The 16,333-nt window shown below is 40.8% G+C and overlaps 1 protein-coding gene across 2 annotated transcripts in view; it reads left to right on the forward strand.

Moving 5' to 3' along the window:
* Positions 1-16,333, forward strand: part of gfra2b (GDNF family receptor alpha 2b) — a 93,071-nt gene that overhangs the window by 22,561 nt on the left and 54,177 nt on the right. The gene's annotated exons all lie outside the window — the stretch shown is intronic.

Raw genomic sequence — 16,333 nt, forward strand, 5'->3', positions numbered from 1 at the left:
GACAGTACAGCAATGTACCATGATGAAGAAATAGCCATAAATGTTACGCTATACCCGTAGACCAGGGTGATCTTTTTATACACTGCAAAAAAAATAATTTATTTGGTACTTCAAAAATCATTATAGAACAGGAAAAGAAACTGAAGATACACCTAGTTAGATGATAATAGTTAATGCAGGTGTATTTAGATAAAAAAAAAATTCATCCTATCCATCCATCCATGTTCTATACCACTTATCCTATAGGGTCGCGGAAAACCTGGAGCCTATCCCAGGGAGCATCGGGCACAAGGCGGGGTACACCCTAGATGGTGTGTCAGTCCATCTCTGGGCACACTGACATACACATTCACACACCCATTCATACACTACGGACACTTTGGACATGCCGATCAGCCTACCATACATGTCTTTGGACTGAGGGAGGAAACCGGAGTACCCGGAGAAAACCCCCGCAGCACTGGGAGAACATGCAAACTCTGCACACACACAGGGCTGCGGTGGGAATCAAACCCCCAACCCTGTCAGTGTGAGGGGGAATGTGCTTTAACATTACTTTAACATTGTGATAATACTGAGGTTTAGTAAGATGGTGACTAATTCAGTAAGTAATATATAATATACAACAGCACTGTTAAATTCTTGATTCTGATTGGTCAGACGGTGTTTTCTGTAACAGCAGCTCTGATAGTTGTGTCGGCTGCAAGGCAAATCACATTTACTGTACATTAACCCTTTCATGCATAAATTATTTATACGCTCATGCATGTTCTTTTGTTTTCTTTTTCTTGATTAAAATTGCATGGTTCTGTCTAAATACTATTCATATTAAAATGTAAGTGGATTGTCCATGAGGGTAAAGAAAAAAAAAAGCTAAAACAAGGCTAAATCAGTATGCCTGGGGGAGGGGGGAGTCACTTTTTTTTTTTTTTTTTTTTTTACATTCCGGTCTAAAATATGTCATTTTGAAGACAAAAAGTAGAGAAATTATCATTTCTGAACATAAAAAATGTACACAGTTCAGGATTCTTGCATGACACAAGGAGGCAAAAAAAATCTTTACAAAATCTTCCTTGTTAAAAAAAAAAAAAAAAAAAACAAATTCTATTTTTCAATAGGCTGGTATGAGAAGACTGATTATAACAGCTATAACTTAAGCAATAACATGAATGAACCCAGTTCACAAAGATTACACATAACTATAAACGGACAAAATGTACAACGTGTCCTTCTTTAAAAAAATGATATATATGGTTAGCGGCTGGAAATTGATATGTGGCGTAAGAGGAATAAAAGATTTCTGGACGTGCTACTATAGGAAAACAATCAATTAAGGGGTCACACCACACCATCTTGTTTTATTCCTTATTTATGTGAAGTCTGTTCTGCAGAAATCAGTCCATTCAGTATTTCACAGGGTTTTTTTGTGATTGTTGCACTCAAAAATGCTTGATTTTGCTGCTTTAAAAAAAAAAATTTGCTAGTTGTTTTGTCCTTTTTGCGGAAAACTATTTGAAATTGCAATTGCACAAAATTGTTTTTGCAGTGATGTTTGTTGTAAATGAGACCTTTTAGCTGTACTCATGTTCGACGCGAATAAGTGTTGTGATGATGTCACATGATGCATCTTGGCCCAATTCCTGAGAAAATCTGCGGTAATTTTGGAAAATTGAAGGCTCCTCTGAATATCGTTTGTTTGATTTTTCCATTAATTTCTGCCATCACAAAATGGACGAAATAGCTGATTCTAGCGGTGAGTAGGAGTGAAGACGGAGAACTGTTCCTCTTACCGCAGGACAGCTATGCCCTCATGAAGTGCGTTTCAATGTCAAGAGATAGGAGAGTCCTTTTTAGAACTGGTTTATTATTTAAGATCTACTGGGAGGATATTTTGACGTATTTTGATATATGGAGTTTGACCATTGCATATCATGTGAAGTATTTGGCCGTGATTGAATCTATGAAAGGGTACACCCTGTATCTCTGGTATTCTTAGAAGAAAGCACCACCACATTTTCCGGATTATAATGGGACAAGCCTAAATAATGTAACTCGAGAGAAATGCAGCTTTCCTCCACGGCATATGTGATGTTGAGCCGCAAATTTGGACAAAAATTTAAATTAGGCCCTTACTAACAGCATTAACCAAACACCCACACCACACTGTCATGTTTTATTCCAGATTTATGTGAAGTCTATTCTGCAGAAATGGATGTTCATTGAATATGCTCCATCATGAAGCTGAAATGACTGAATGAAATGATGGATTTGTGCTCATTCATCTTTCCAAAAAAAAAAAAAAAAGCTGTCATATCAAAAACCATGATAAAAGGTTAAATAATTATAACATCATGATTTATATTACGACCTCATTTATCTTATATATACCTACTCTCCCTTCGTATTTCTCTCAGATAGATGTCAGCCGTAGCAAATGAGAGGCTATAAATCAAGCAGCTCATCTGTCAGCACATTAGATCTATTCATATAGGCTGAACTGCAAACGATGTGAGCGATGGTTGTTATTGATTGGCAAATCTGTAGTGTTATAGTGTTGTCCCACAAAAATGCTGCCGGGCTTTATTTTATTATTGTTATTTTGTATTCCTTTTTTTTAAAATTTTTTTTTTACAGAGATCTTTTTAAATCAGAGCTACAAAGTGTTTACAGTGAAGATATTTTCATCACACAGACAGAGAAACAGAAAATAAAATCATTGATTATGTATGACAGGATATGTGGGAAAATAATCAATGATGCAGCTACAGGGAAACTAATGGGGAGTGACTGTTACTGTAATTAAATTATTATTTGTTCCAATAAAAGTACATAGTATATAATAGCCTCAATAATTATTCTTCTTATAACACAGCAATTTGTCAAGGCGAACATTTTTTAAAAATTTATTGATTAAAGAATGCCACTGTAAACACAAGTCTGTAAAACAAGTTAGTTCCTGTTATCACTTACTGTATAGTAGCAGTCAGTCCATACAGGATTGCACAGAGTTTTTTGTTATTGTTGCGACCATGAATGCTTGTTTTTTTGATGCGGCTTTTATAAAAAAAAATTTAAAAAACACCAAACTTGTTTGTTTTTTTTTGTCTTTTTTGTGGAAAACTACTTGAATTGGCGAAGTTGCAGTTGCATGAAATTGTTTTCCATATTTCTTTTGCAGTGATGTTTGTTGGTAAATGAGAGCTTTTAGCTGTACACATGTGCAACGCACATGAATAGAAGAGCGCTTTGGACGTCACATGACATGTCTTGGCCCAAACCTGTGGAAAATGTATGATAATTTTGTAAAATTGCAAGCTCCTGTGACTATTGCGGACTTTCCTGGATTTTTCATTTTCTATTGAAAATGTTCTACTGAACAGTTGTCCTGTCTTTTTTTTTTGAAAAAGTTAATAAGACAACAAACTTTCCTGTGTCGAAAAGCATAAAGTTACAGCTTCACCTCTGTTTCTGACTGTCTACAAAGCGCTGACACTGGAGACTCCTTCCATGAATGCTATAAATAAATAGAAGATTATCACTGTATCATTATCAAAAATCAGAGTTTCCTTTTTTATCTGTTTGTGTGGAGCATCTTCCATACAAATGTCCCTGTGTTAGAAATGTAATGCATTAGAATGAGTTCACTGATATAAACCTGTGATTTGTCTTGCAGCTAGAACTACTCTCAGAGCTGCTGTTACACGATTTGACCAATCAAAATCAAGAAGTTTATTAATGCTGTGGAATACTAAACTAATCTTTATCTATTACAAATGGTCTTTAAATCAGTCTGATATCAAGCTGGCCTTAAAAATCTGACCTTCTAATTGGTTATTTTGAGGTTTTTCCCCGCTCTAAAAATCTGATTCAGCTCATCAACTGATCAACAAGCCTGATGCATTGGTGCAGAAATGCATTGGGTGACAGAGGAATGAAAACACCAAACACCAGGATTGAGAAACACTGTTACACCGGACTATCTTGGCAGCCTTGTACTGAATGAACCACAGTAACAACAATGCATGACATAAATATCACAATATCATATAAATGATTATAAGCACTCATCAAAGGCACACAACAGGCGGATATGACAGATAGGGGCGTTTAAGAGTGTGTGTCCCTGTGCTGAATCTAATTTTGGCATCACTCAAGGTCTCTCCATCTGCTGAACTCTTAAATGTCCTGAGACGGCACACTGCTCTTACTAAAATAACGGACAAAGTCACAGCCAAGGGCGATGTCAAAATCGCTTTATACACTCTGCTGCTTGAGATGCTTTGTGTGTGTGTGTGTGCATGCGTATTGTCATTAAGCAGCATAGCAGTGTGTAAATATGAGACCTAGCTAACAACATTATTTATAATCGTTGTCATGGTCATAGGGATGGGATGATGATTTTGAAGATTCGAGAAATTTATGTAATGAATTTTAGAAGTTTCTGATTGGCCAATATTCATAATTAGGTGTTAATGAAATACAGCTGTGGTTGTATTAAAGGGCCTACCTTTACAGACAGTGCTTTTTTTTCCCTTGATACCCTCGGACAATTCAAGTACTCAGGCAAGAACTCAGAAAAAACAAATTGTTGACCTGCACAAGATTGGTTCCTCGTTAGGAGCAATTTCCAAACAACTGCTCACACAGACATTGCATCATTCAGGAAAGGCACAAATGAACTCCCAGGGATGAATAAACTTTGGTCCAAAAAGTATAACTGAGGCAACACCTTAGACAATAACAAAGGAACTGGTGAAAGTGTTGGAGGTACCAAAGTATGTACATTCACTATTAAGAGTCCTACATTGTCATGGCCTGAAAGGCTTGTCATTCAAGGAAGAAGCCCCTACTCCAAGACCAGCATAGAAAAAAAAGCCAGACAGAAGTTTGCAGGTGATCACCAGGATGAAGGCCTGGCCTGGTGAAGGACAAAAATGGAACTGTTTGGCCATAATGATCAGTGCTATGTATAGGGGAAATTATCCGTGAAGCATGGGGGCGGCAGCATCATGTTCAGTTAGTTTTGCTGGAAAAGGGACCGGTGCATTCTGAAAATAGTTCATGAGGAAGGCGGATTATCTAGATATACTGACGCAACAACCTCAAGACATCAGCTAGAAATGTAAAACTTGGTTACAACTGGATCTTCCAGCAGGACAATGATTCTAAGCATACCTCCAAAGTTGGAGGAAATGGATGTGAAAAGGTCTAATATACGTATTTCCATCTGACCCTGTTCTGCTAAATATTCTGAAGAGAAATGACAAGATGACAGCATCAATAGAGCTCCAACTGAACACAGAGAGAATGAACACGGGCATGGAGAAAATGAAAAATACACTCATGATGTTGTCATTTTCTCTGTTATTCATCGTCATTTCCCTTCATCACATCTTCTCTTTATACAAACCATGACTATTACACCTGAACAGCTTTCTTTTCAGAATTTCCAGGTATCTCTGCACAGATCTTAATGTTGTTCATTCAAAATGTACATAAAAACAGGAGGATGGATACTGCACGTCTCTCTCACACACATCTGTAGTAAATATTAAAGAGGGCACATTACTCTATCTCTCAATTTATCTGTCATGTTATTGCCACTCTTCTTTCTTCACAGGTACCGATTCGCCCTAAAGCACTGTTTACAGATTAGGCCACGTTTGGTGGCAGAAAGCAGGATGCAGATAAAGCCATTGATCCGAGATGATCCCGTAAAAGGGCCGACTCGTTTAGAGTGATCATAAAAGTTATGTAGAGATCTAAGCGTCTCTTACTAGGATGGATGATCGCAGAGTAGCATTATGGGAAATCCACAGGATTAGGTAAGAGGGGAAAAACACGTGGGCTGTGCTGTTTTAGGAAAATAATCAATAATGTTATTCGCTGTGAAATGAATTCCAGTAAAATGGAGGATTTCATATAACCACAACAGCACAATAATCAATATATACCATTCCCCCCCCATATTGTTCAGCCCTATTTTTAATAGAGTAAACACTTTGTTAATCACACTGTTATTATGCTGATACTGTTGGCCTTGAATATTGTTATTTGAGATTCAGCCACAGAAAAATGGAGCACAAAAAACAGAGCTGAATGTAACATGATAAAATCTCTCAGCGTCTGACTTTTTATTCAAGGAAGATTAAAACGTAACCACTCGTACAAGTACAGTTTATGTAAAAAGGCAGCGCAGCTTGACATGTTTTACACTAATCTCGGGACTGAGGTGGCCTAATTTAAACCTGAAGTGCCGATCCAGAGATGTGCCTCCGCTTTTCAATACCAATTCTTCCTCACTTACTTTCTCACTCCTCGCTGTTTTTCTGAAACTCGGCTTAACAGCACTCATCTTTTTTATCCTAATAGCCAACAGCAGTCTTCTTTTGAAAGCTATTATGTCACCTATGTATACACACACGCACGTACACACACACACACACACACACACACACACATTTCCAGCATGAGAGTATCGCCTACATGTGGTTACACATGACAGGAGGTCTTGATGGTTAAAAAGTGTTTAGTGCTTCTACAGATTCAACAGAAACTCACTGGGTCTGAGCTGCGGGGCCACAATTTGATGATCTCGGATATAAATCATCTGCTATGATCTCAACACAACTGAATAGCTATGGGAGATATTGGAGTAATGTCTTAGACAGCGCTCTCCATCAACATCATCAAAACACCGAGTGAGAGAATACTTGCACACTCTTCAAAGGGAATTCAACGTTGCGTGAGCTTCACGCTGTGGGAAGCACTCTCACGCGTGACCAGCATATGAATCATGCGTAACATCATGCCTATTTAAAGGCCTGCCGTGATCAGGTGACGTGGCAATTAAGCATGTTGTGTGATATAAAAACAGCACCTGTGACCCGAACCGTCAGCCTTATTATCTTCAGTGAGACTGCGTGTCGGTCATTTATGTAATGCTCGCAAACACACTCTTCATTTACTCTCTATCTTTTCATAAAAAAGTAAGAAAAATTTCTTTACTTTTCCGTCCCTTAAAGAAGAGAGAAAAGTATGAGTGAGAGAGAATTCAGGAACACACTTTCTGTGTGAAGTGTCTAGGGTCGGAGCACACCAGGGCAACCCTCGAAGGGTCTGACTGTGCGCATCTCTAACAGAATGTGAAGTTTACATCACTAAAAGACCACCTGGCAGTGTGGAAACTACTGCCAAATGTGTTTGCATGGGTTCTGTCTACTATAGAAAAGGGTTACCAGGTCCATCTCAGAGCTGAACCATACCCCCCGGTTCAGAGGTGTGCTCACCACAGTAGTCAGCACAGAGCAGAGCCTGATGTTAGTGCAGGAAGTAAGATCCCTCTTGGACAAAGGGGCCATAGAACACGTACCCTGTTCCCTGAGGGAGGGAGGTTTATACAGCTGTTATTTCCTGTTCCACAAAAAAGATGGGAGTATGTGGCCAATTTTAGATCTGCGTCATCAGAACCGTACACTTTGGACATACAGGTTCAAGATGCTGACGCAACTTATTGTTCTACAGATTCAGTTCGAGCACTGGTTTGTGACAATAGATCTAAAAGATGCATATTTCCACATAGAAATATCACCCAGTCACAGGAAGTTCCTGAGGTCTGTGATTGGAGGCAATGTGTACCAATATAAGGATTATCCCTTCAAGCTAGCTTTATCCCCTCGCAGATTCACAAAGATCATGGATTCTGTTCTGGCTCCCTTGCGACTCCAGGTCATATGCATACTAAACTCCCTGCACGACTGGTTAATTCTAGCTCAATCCAGGGAACTGGTGCTTCAACATCAAGATGTTGTTCTCACGCACATGAAGAGCTTAGGGCTCAGGTGGAACCAGTGCAGAGGACAACTTTTCTAGGGGTTATATGGGATTCTACTATGATGAGGGTGTTTCTATCCCCAACATGCGTAGGGTCAATCCTATATACATTGAGCAAGATAAAGCTGGGTCTGGGCATCCCCTCCAGTCTCTATGAGAGACTGTTGGGGCTTATGGCAGCAGCAGCCAATGTCATACCATTAGGCCTATTGCACATGAGACCGTTTCAGTGGTGGCTGAAAAATGAGAAAACATCAGAGAAAAATAAGTGTCACATAGTGATGCCTATGTGCTCTGAGAATTTGGAGGTGTTTCCGGTTTCTAGTCTTGAGTTACACTCTACGAACATCTCCTTATCGCAAGAAGGTAATGACAGATGCCTCCCTCACGGGCTGGGGAACAGTCTTAGATGGCTGTCCAGCTCACGGTCACTGGAGCAGCCCTCATCTGGATTTACAGATAAATCACTAGAAATGCAGGCCATATTTGTAGCACTGAAATTCTTTCTTCCTCAATTCAGAGGTCACCATGTGTTGGTTGTGACACAGCGGTGGTGTCATATCAACCACCAGGGAGGGTTATGTTCACGTCCTGTGTTCAGGCAGGCCTAACTAATTCTTCTCTTGGCGGAGGGAAAGTTTTTGTCAGTGAGTGCAACGTATTGGGCAGACATCATGTTGAGACAGGGGCTGGGACCCAGGAATTGGAAACTCCATCCACAAGTGGTAGAGGCCATATGGTGGAGGGTCGGCCAAGCGGGACTGGATGTGTTCACCTCCGAGAAGCCAACACATTGCCTGCTGTGGTTTGCCCTCACTGCTCCTGTACCATTGGGGATGGACACCATCATGCACACGTGGCCAAGATCACATCTGTACAGTTTTCCCCTGATCGCTCTGCTCCCACATTTTCTAACAAGAGTTTGCCAAGACCGTCTATGTGTGCTCTTAGTAGCACCTTATTGGCCAGCTAGAATATGGTTCTCAGAGATAATATCCCTGCTAGGGGATCTGCTGTCTCAAGCCAGAGGGCTGATTTATTACCCTCGGCCGGAACTATGGAAACAGTGGGTCTGGCCCCTGAGGGGAACCAGCTCATAGATTCTGGTCTTGAAACTGAGGTTGTAGTGACCATGTTGAATGCTAGAGTACCATCCACAAGGAAATTGTATGCGACTTTTTGTCAATTGGCGACTTTTTGTCTCGTGGTGTAGGGAACTTCAGCTTGACCTAGTGACTTGCGCAATAGCTACAGTCTTGGAGTTCTTATAAGGACGTTTCTCAGCAGGGTTGGCTCCTTCTACAATCAAGATCTAAGTGGCTGCCATTTCAGCCAGCCATGCCCCTATTGATGGAGCCTCTCTGGGGAAACATCCTCTAACATCGAGGTTTATGCATGGTGTCCGGTGGCTGAGGCCCATCTGCAGACCACGCATACCTTCCTGGGACCTTTCTATGCTCCTGGAAGGTCTGTCAGGTGCCCAAGTGCCCCATTTGAGCACTTAGAGTCAGCCTCAGAGAAGCTTCTGGCTCTAAAGGTAGCGCTTCTGCTGGTCTTGACATCTCTCGAGTGAGTAGGATATCTACAAGCTCTCTCTGTTGCCCCTTCCTGCATTGACTTTGCCCCAAAGTCAGCCAGTTATGTTGTGACATTATTATTTGTTTTTGGCTATCAATTATATTTTTCAAAGAAATTTTACTTTACCTTTTAATATACTGGAAATAGTTTGTGAACACTAACAGATGAAGCATTCAGAATATATAACACTCATAAAAATAGAACATGAAGAAAAGTAAATACCACTAGGCAAAACAACAACAACAACAATCCAACAATTAAAACTTCTGTCTTAGAATGATTTTTTGTGACTTTTGGCCAAAAAAGGAATTTTCCCAATAAAACAAAACACACAAAAGTATTATTATTGGCATAATACCTCCTTATACTATTTATGAGAAGTTTGTTTTGAGAATAGCCTCAGGATCATAAGCTCTAACGACTTACAATTTCTTTTACTTTAATTTACCAAATGTAAAGATAGAAGGTCTTAAAATGGGCAATCAATGAATAACTAATGGTAGCTGTTTGAATTTTTTCCCACCCACCAGCCAGTTCTCCATGACAGTTACCAACCAGGTAGAGTTAAGGTGCATTCACACATACAGCGCCCTGCAGCGACCAAGCGACCAGACAACATTCATTTTCAATGAGAGCTGGTGACTTCCAGCGACATGAAAGACAGCGACTGTTGGTGACTAGATGTTGGCATGTAGAGTGACTTGACAAAGTTGAGAAAAGTTTAACTTTATGCAAATTTGGAGTAACTTGTGCAGGGACTACAAATGGGAGTGAAGACAGTAGAGTGCATGTGTTGCATGGTCCTCCATGCTGAATGCGAATCCAAATTGTTTTGTGGACCCAGACAGTCTGGCACTTGTGCTTTTGCCACAGAGAGATGGCTGAAATGGCAAAGACCACACACTGCTTCTCCTTGATCTCATTGGATGTGATGCATATAAAAAACGATGAATTTTATATACAAATTATCTCCCTCCAGAATGTTTAAATTTAGCTGCAAGTTGTCAAAAGTGGAATGTTAGTTGTACCACCCACTGATAAATGTTACTGTGGCACCCAATAGTGGGAATGCCTACTATTGATTTCATAGTACAGCAACTGGCAACATGCAGAAATAAAATTGCTGAATGTGTGAACGTACCTTTAGGGTTAGCACATGTTCCTCCAAGCCAAATACAAGTTTTGACCTACTGCACATGCTGCATTACAGGGCAGCGTAACACACTCAGAAGAAAGTGTTATCATACAAGAAGCTCACAGATGCCCACGATTGGCCAGTGTCACTCTGATTGACAGGGGAGAGGGAGTATGCCCCTCCCACCCAGAGAGCATGGCTAATTTTGCTGCCTTGGCTCCGGGCCACTGTGACTGTGGCATCATCAGGAATTGAAAGGCAAACACTTTTCTGTTTAATGTTTACTCATGTTAAGCATTTAATGGAGCATGCAAATACTGTCATGTGACTCATCTCCTTCTCCTGTGGTGCATCTGGAAATAAATAACGCATGATAACATACTTGAGGATTGAAAAAGGCCTCTTGGTGTATTGCCTATTAACAAACTGGTCTCAATGATCACAGCTACCATCACAAATGATCAAAATATCATCACAAATGCTGTTAATATTGTGATTCACAAACAATATATTGATGAAGCTGCTCATCTCGCCTGTGCTGAGAATCACGTAATGTTCTCTCACTTCTCTCACAACAACAACAACAAAAAAACACTGCTATTTCTTCAACCATGATGGAATGAAGGTGACGGATCAGTAGGGACGAGAGGGCAGTGTCGAATACAGCCATACATTAATTCACAAAGGGCAAAATGCAAAAAGTACACAAATCAAAGCTGACAAGCCAAGACGAGCAAAACTGTGCAATATGTTAAACATCAGCTAAGCTTTGTACAAGGAAATGGTGAGATTGTATAAAGCAAAACAAGAGTATAAATACACAAGCTAATTATAACTTGATATGAAAAATATGTGAGAGATAATTGCTTGTTATATATGATGATTAAAATGCTATAATTTGAACAGGGAAGGTTTGAGTGGAGGCGTCAGAGTGTGAGGCTGATACATGATAAAAATGCGCTTAAAATTAACCTGTTTTTGCAAATAATTCATTTGCAACCCGATCAGTAAGCCAACCTGTTTATTTCTTTTCACACAAAAGTGAACCCCTGAATGGCTGGATGAAATCCCTGCTGTATTTAACGCATTCTTGCTTTAGAGACATAATACTTCCCATTTGAAGCGCGATGAACCGATTTTCATTTCACACTGGTCACGAGTCACAAGCGTCGTGTAGTATTTTTTTTAAGTGTGTTCTCAAATAGGGTAGTAAATACAGCATGCATGTTTGTCAAGTCATGTCAAGTGGATTTTTATTGTCATTCCTCTATATACCTTGTATACACTGGAACTGTTGTTTCTTCAGGAACATGCTGCAACACAGAACAGTACACAAGACTACATAAAGTGCAAATGCACAACCATGTGAGACAAGTGCAAGACAATAAATACACAAAACATGGGATGTAAACTACTGTGTAATGTAGCAACACAACAAAGTATAGCAGCAATTTTGGCAGCAAAAACAAGTTCCATAATATAAAAGTGACTGACACAGCTATGTAAAGCTCTGATAAAGCTATGTAAAGACCTGTGTATGGAAAGCTATGTAAAGCTCAGATAAAGCTATGTGAAGACCTGTAGTGATAAAGCTATGTAAAGCTCTGATAAAGCTATGTAAAGACCTGTGCATGGAAAGCTATGTAAAGCTCAGATAAAGCTATGTGAAGACCTGTAGTGATAAAGCTATGTAAAGCTCTGATAAAGCTATGCAAAGACATGTATTGATAAAGCTGTGTAAAGACCTGTACTGATAAAGCTATGTAAAGACCTGTACTGATAAAGCTATGTAAAGACCTGCACTGATTAAGATAAGATAAGATAACCTTTATTGATCCCACACTGGGGAAATTCCCTCGTTACAGCAGCTCAATTACACACAAAAAACAGATAGGAAAGAATATACATTAAATAGGAACAGAATTGAAATAAAGTATCTAAAAAATATATACAATAGGAATAGAAAAATAAGAATTAAAGTAGTAAAATAATAATAACAATAATGGTATTATGTACACTATGGACAACTCAATGTATGTACAGATGAATACAAATTTGAATATATACAGATGAGTAACCCCTTGTTTATATACATGAATGGATAAATGTATTATTGCACAGTTAACAGTAGAAGGGTGAGAAACAAATAATAATAATGTGTGGGTTGATGATGCAAAAAAAAAAACAGCTAGCAGTGCTACATTATGCTGTGGTTGCATTAAAGAGTAAGACTGCTATAGGGATGAAGGACCTGCGGTAGCGCTCTTTCTTGCACTGAGGGTGCAGCAGTCTGTTGCTGAAGGAGCTGCACAGGGACCCCAGTATCTCATACAGGGGTGAGAGGAATTGCTCATGGTAGACGTCATCTTAGCTAACATCCTCCTCTCCCCCAGCACCTCTGTGCTATCCAGAGGGTAGACCAAGACAGAGCTAGCCCTCTTAACCAGTTTGTTGAGATGTTTCATGTCCCTCTCTGTACTCCCAACTCCCCAGGAAACTACTGCATATAAGATGGCAGATGCAACCACAGTGTCATAGAAAGATTTAAGCAGGGTCCTGCACACACCAAAAGACCTCAGTCTCCTCAGCAGGTGGAGTCAACTTTGGCTCTTTTTGTACAGGACATCTGTGTTTGTGGACCAGTCCAGTTTATTGTTAAGGTGAACACCCAGGAATTTATATGTCTCCACATGCTCCATGTCAACACCCTGGATGCTCACCGGCGTAGACCGGGTTGGCCTCCTGCGGAGGTTGACTACCATCTCCTTTGTCTTGATGGCGTTGAGGCAGAGGTGGTTTATCTCACACCAGTTGACAAAGTCAGTGATGACCTCCCGGAATTCCTGATCGTTCTCCACTGATACTCGTCCAACAATGACCGTATCATCAGAGAACTTCTGCATGTGGCAGCTGTTAGTGTTATGCCTGAAATCCGCTGTGTACAGGGTGAAGAGAAGTGGAGCAAGCACTGTACCCTGCGGTGCTCCCATGCTGCTAATCACCACATCCGACATACAGTCCTGGAGTCTCACATACTGTGGTCTGTCAGTAAGATAGTTGGTGATCCATGCAGCCAGGTGGCAGTCAACTCCAGCTCCCAAAAGCTAAAAAATAAAAAAACATGATCCTCACAATGCTCCCAGTACTCTCCAGGTGTAGAAGGGATCTGTGCATCAGATAAATAATGGTGTCCTCAACACCCATGAATGGTCAGTAAGCGAACTACAGGGGGTCTAGTTCTGAGCTCACTAGGGTCCGCAGCTGTCGCAGTACAATCCTCTCCATGGACTTCATCAGTGTGAAGTTAAGGCTACCGGTCTGAAGTGATTTGGCTCTCTCGGATGCGCAATTTTGGGCACTGGAACCACACAGGAAGTCTTCCACAGTACTGGAACTCCTGTTAGTCTCAGGCTCAGATTAAAGATGTGCAGGATGACCTCACTGAGCTGATCTGCACAGTCTTTAAGCAGTCTGGAGCTGATTCCGTCCCGGCCTGGGGCCTTTCTTGCCCTGATCTTCTTTAGCTCCTTCTTCACCTGATTGAGTGTCAGAGAGAGACTGCAGGAGGGAGTTGTTGGCGATCCCTGATCAGTGGTATGGAGGGAGGGGGTGTGATACCTCCTCGAGTGAGGGATGGAGTGGAGAGGAGTGAGCTGTGTAATGCTGATATCTCAGAAGCTCTGAGGTGTGAGTTGGATGATGCTGATATTCCTGGAGCCCTGGGGGTGGAGGAGGGGGTGCCTAATTGCCCAAGAGGGAAAGGTTGAGTCTCTGACATGTCTGAGGTCTGGTAGGAGGGGGGAGGAGATGGAGCTGAATCAAATCTATTATAAAATAGATTTAATTCATTTGCCCTGTCATGGTCACCGGATACAAGGCCCCTCCCATTATCTTTGTTCTGACCTGAAATTGTTTTCAGTCCCCTCCAGACCTCCCTCATGTTGTCTTGTTGAAGGCGCTCCTCCAACTTTTTCTGTAGCTGTCCTTTCCTTTCCTTATCTCCCCTCTGAGCTGTTTTTGAACCCTCCTCAGCTCATCTTTGTCCCCCAATCCGAACAGTCTATTTTTTCTTTGTGGCATTTAACATAGTGTGAAGGTGGTGAGAGTTGAGGAGAGGGAAGCATGATTAAAGTTGCCGGAGATGAGAAGGAGGGACAGTGGGAGCGATGTCTGCAGCTGTGACACAACAGTGTGAAGCCGCTCACATGCCGCTGTAGCGTAAGCCGGGGGGGGCGGGGGGTATTGGTGTAGACAGTTATCATGATGACGTGCGAGAACTCCCTCGGCAGGTAATATGGCCACATGCTAACCGCTAGCAACTCCTTAGTCAACAACGGCTCTCTAACAGTGATATGCCATCTCTCATTCACAAACATCACTGTTCACCCACCCTTCCTTTTACTGCTCTCCTTTGCTTTCCTGTCCGCTCTCACAAGTTGAAATCCGTCCAGTGTAACCAGTGAATCCGTACTGAGATCGTTCAACCATGTCTCTGTGAAGCACATAATGCTGCATTCCCGGTACTCTCTCTGCAGCCTGGTTAGCGCCGTTAGCTCTTCCATCTTATTGGAGAGAGATCTCACATTCCCCATAATAACAGATGGAATGTACGGTTTTTTCTCTCCCGACGTTTAAGTCCAGCTCTGCTTCCCCTTCTCCTTCTCCTAATTTCCTCGGGGATCACCGGTCTTTCTGTAGGAAGTATCCTGGTGTTGCTCAGTGCTAACAGCTGCTCCCTAGTGTAAACAACAGAGCCGTGGCCGAATTGGTCTCCCAGTGCGGAGCGGTACAGTCCAACTAACAGAAAAATAAACATTGCTTATCCAATCGCGTATCCATATCTGCAAACGCAACGCCGAAGATTAGTGTAGAGAAAAAACCCAAAAAAAACAAAAAACAGGGGAAATATACTAAACTTAGCCGAAAAAGATCAGAGCTGCTGCAACAGGCTACCACTCACGCCATGCCTACATGCCTAATGCCTAAAGCTATGTAAAGACCTGTACTGATAAAGCTATGTAAAGACCTGTAGTGATAAAGCTATGTAAAGACCTGTACTAATAAAGCTATGTAAAGACCTGTAGTGATAAAGCTATGTAAAGACCTGTACTAATAAAGCTATGTAAAAACATGTACTGATAAAGCTATGTAAAGACCTGTAGTGATAAAGCTATGTAAAGACCTGTACTAATAAAGCTATGTAAAAACATGTAGTGATAAAGCTATGTAAAGACCTGTACTAATAAAGCTATGTAAAGACCTGTAGTGATAAAGCTATGTAAAGATCTGTGCAATGACAGGTCAGAAAGTTTATCGTTTTAACCAGCTGTTCCAGTCTGTTCCAGCAGGGCTACAAGTTGTGCTCTTTGGTTTATGAGCCTGAACTCTATAATATTCCCATTTTCTTCATAGATTTATGTTTCCTGTTAGGAGTTGTTTATGTAACATTTGTGGAAGGAGTCTCCAGTGTCAGTGCTTTGTAACAGTCAGGACACAGAACTTTTTGGATTTTTCAGTAACATGACAACTGCATTTTTGTCTTATTAACTCAAGAGAGAGGAAGAAAGAGAGGTTTGTGAGAGAAAGATGGTTGATAGCTGCTATAGTACAGGTGATAACAGTAACTAACTTGTCTCACGTGTATTCCATAACAATAAATGTCTCTATAAATGGTTGATGTCAAAGCATGACGTGTCGTTTGTTAATAAATTAAAAATTGTAATCATTGGAATATTAGTTGTATAAGTGGTATAACTGGAATAACACACTTTGGGCTGTGCTAATATT

Source organism: Ictalurus punctatus, chromosome 16, assembly GCF_001660625.3.
Source record: "Ictalurus punctatus breed USDA103 chromosome 16, Coco_2.0, whole genome shotgun sequence".
NCBI classification, from domain to species: domain Eukaryota; kingdom Metazoa; phylum Chordata; class Actinopteri; order Siluriformes; family Ictaluridae; genus Ictalurus; species Ictalurus punctatus.